At 30.7% G+C, this 3,775-nt stretch overlaps 1 long non-coding RNA gene across 1 annotated transcript; it reads left to right on the top strand.

Moving 5' to 3' along the window:
• Positions 1-1,651: 1,651 nt before the first annotated feature.
• On the top strand, positions 1,652-3,224 carry LOC149186529 (uncharacterized). Its single transcript, XR_016256143.1, has 2 exons — positions 1,652-2,339; positions 2,627-3,224. It is a non-coding gene; the product is annotated as an uncharacterized LOC149186529 (long non-coding RNA).
• The last annotated feature ends 551 nt before the right edge of the window (positions 3,225-3,775 follow it).

Genomic DNA, 3,775 nt, shown 5'->3' with positions numbered 1-3,775 from the left:
TAGTAAACTTAATTGACTCAAATTGACTATTAAGACGAGAAAGAAAAATATCAATCAAGTCACATTCATGCGGCCAATCGATGAAGTTATCATCAACAAATCTCTTCCAAACCTTAGGGTGAAGGGGGGCAGAGGCAAGCGCTTTAGTTTCAAAGTCTTCCATGAACAAGTTCGCGACAACAGGAGAGAGCATGGAGAACCCATAACTACTCTACACATTTGCTCATAGAATTCACCTTGGAAACTAAAGAAAGTAGAGGTAACACAAAGAATGACGAACTTAGCAATATGAGGATCAGTGATGCGATTTATAACCTCCATAGCCTTATTAATGAGAATATTAGTATAGAGAGAAAAACAACTTTATAACCTCTATAGCCTTATTAATGAGAATATTAGCATAGAAAGAAAGACAACTTCAAAACTCACAAGAAAAACATGGAGGTCAATTTTAGTACCCTTAATTTTAAAAAAATATGCACCCCACCTCATGCATTCCATGCTATGTAATTTAGGGTATGCATAGTTGAATATACACCCAGATAACACCCTAAAATATATAGAAAAAAATAATGTCTTTTTCCTATAATTATTATGTTATAATATATTATATTTTAAACAAAAATAGTATATTAAAGTTAAAATATATAATTTGTGAATATAATAATTTTATAATTCTTTATATTTAAAAATAAAATTAATTTAATATAAAAATTAAATTGTGGATAATTATCGTTTTATCACGTGAATTCAAAACAGTGTATTGGACTTTTAATAAAATTCAAATATTAAAAATACTATCGTAACGATGTATGTTAATTTGAAAATGCCAATTAAATATGCGATGAAAGTAAAAGCAATTTTATAAAACTCTAGTTTTGATAATTATCATTCAATTTTTTAGGTTTTTGTGGTTGAGATTTTTTATCAACGGAGAAAGAGATTCACATCTAGAAGATCATATCTGTTTGTAAACCTAATATTAAATTGAACATGCCAGTAAAAGCATGGAATGAAAGTAAATCAATTTTATAAAAATCCAGTTTTGATAATTATAATTCTATCAAAATAACTTTTTTTTTATCTGTATGAGAGACAGAATATAATTATCTCTATCATGTGAATGCATTGGCCTTTTTGTAAAATTAAAATCTTTGTTAATTATGGCTCCATCATGTGAACACATATCTGTGTCAATGTCACGAAATTAAATTGAATATACAACTGAGTGATGGGCTTGTTAACTTTTAATTCTTTAATCTTTTACTTTGAATTTATTTTGATGTTATCAACTAACTTATTTACATATATACAATGCATATATTAATAATGAAAAAGGTTTGTAGTTACACTAAAATTAATATATATGCAATGCATATATTAATAATGAAAGAGATTTGTAGTTACATTAAAATTAATATATATGCAGAAAGAGGTTTGCAGTTACACCAAAATTAATAAATATTAATAAACTTTGCAAACACTTCACTTAAAATCCTAAAATAGAAATTGTAAATTTTATAAAAGTAAAAAAATTATACCAACACTCACCTCAAAAGTAGCTTGGGGAATGGAACCTAAGTGCAGGCTCTGATACCAGAGGTTTGCAATTACACAAAAGCCAACATCAATAAACCTTTCAAACAGATAACTAAAATCCCAAGATAAAAATTATAGATTCTGCAAAAGTGGGATGATTCCACCAACAATAATGCTACCCAGACTCCAGACATTGAAAAGTGGGCTTTACAGTAACCTCCACTACTGTGAGTGCACTTCATCCATTCTGATCATTTTTAAAAGATGTGCAAATTACAAACTGACCCCAAACCCTAATCCCTAGTTCTAACCACAACACTATCTCCGTACAACAAGGGTAGCTAATGGCACTGTTCGGTGCTCGTCACGTTTTCAGCAGCATGCGTCCTCAAATTCCGTAAATAAAAAACAAGGAAGTTCCTCCAGCCTTTTCCATATTTCTGGAGAATCCCCCATTGGGGGATCAGTGGCTTTTCAGAATCTCTGGCATTCTTGAGATTTTTGGAAAACGCTTGGAAAACATTTGGCCATAGATATAGAGGAAATACTTCCTTATGGCATGTTTTCAGAGGCGAAGAGGGTGTAGAATCATTCTACAGTGTTAGATACGATATTTTGAGCTTCTGCAATCATAAAAATGACTAGCCAGAGTCGGTTGCATTATCTAGTTTTATTTGAGGAAAAAGTTTCCTTTCAAATCTTCGCTCCTAAATGTTCAGTGGCAAAACTTCAATCTACGGCAACTGATTCCTTTCTTTCCCCTGAAGAGGCCGGAGGAAGTAGTTAAAACTGGTCCAAAAGTGAGTAACACATTTTTATCTTGGAGTTTTTTCTAAGTTTAGAGTATAGAAAATAAAATAATGCTATAGATTATGTTTTTTTTTTTTAACAGAAAACACAACTATATATATTTACAATAGCTAAGTTCAGTAATGTTTAGCAAAGTTCAAGTATCTGAAATTTAACTTTATTTGGTGTATTTTAATTTGATCCACTTTGAATCCCACTGAGTTAGAGTAAAAAGAAGATATCTGAAATCTAAAATAATACTTGTAAAATTTGTATATTGAATTGTTGTGTGTTGCAGACGTATCACTGATTAACTATTTGCAATGTGGAACATGGAATCCAATCAAAGATTGTTGGCGCTGGGAGCGAAGGAAAATATTTCAGTTGGGGAAGCTGCTATGGATCATATTTCATATGAGCTCAAGGAAGTCCAACTTATCATGAACAGTTGATGCAGAGGCCTTGATGTCCACCAGTGGTAAAGTACAGTTTCAAAGAAAGCACTTATTTTGGGCCATTTTAGCTACTTTCTCTGGATGCTTCTCCACCGACAAATAGGATTTCTGTTGCCCGGTCTGCTCCGTTACTTGTATATAGAGGCGTAGTTCAAGAAAACCCATGATACTGTACAACAATCCCTGAGTTTCAGGATTTGAAGGCAGACTATTCCCCAAATAGAATTAGATAATGTAACTGACTCTGGTTAGTCATGCTAATTGATTGTAGAAGCTCAAAATATCGTAGCTAACACTGTAGAATGATTCTACGCCCTGTTCGCCTCTAAGAAATAATGGCACAAGGAAATATTTTTCTTCTCACAGCACTAGTGTTCTATGGCGATGCTGATGGACTTACAATTTTTGGATAATAAACGTTACAGGTATCATGTTCTGGAATATTCTGTTGTCGCGTTCCGTTGTGGTTTAAGAATTTAAACAAAGTTTTGAATTAAGTGTGAAAATCTAGTCAGTTTGGCACTTCCGTTTGAGCTGAGCACGGATATGTTACAAATTTTGCAACATGCTTATGTATAATGGATTTATCATGGTGATCTCTCTCTAATATCTCACTGTTTGTCATTTTGGAATTTGAACCAGAGGAAAATTATTATAATGTTAGGGCACAGGAAACTTATGGTAATATTATGGTAATCATATAAATTAAAAGTATAATTATTTATGTTTTTTATTTTTTATTTTTTTAAATAATTGATAAAATATGTAATTCATCATAATATTAAAAAAATATTTTGATTTATTATTATTAATTATAAAAACAATTTATATATATATATATATATATATATATATATATAAAACAAGATTTTTAATTATCTTTTTTTTTATTATTATGGAGATTCTTAGCTTGTCAATAGATTTTGTTATTAACTCGTGAGTTAATACAATTCTTTACTAATATTACATGTCCAAAAAAGCATAACTCGTGT

This window comes from Pinus tabuliformis, chromosome 3_1, assembly GCF_031772625.1.
Source record: "Pinus tabuliformis cultivar Carrire ecotype Pingquan chromosome 3_1, CPIR1, whole genome shotgun sequence".
Taxonomy (NCBI): Eukaryota; Viridiplantae; Streptophyta; class Pinopsida; order Pinales; family Pinaceae; genus Pinus; species Pinus tabuliformis.
Note: the sequence above shows the minus strand (reverse complement) of the source record. Positions and strands in the feature narration are given on the sequence as shown.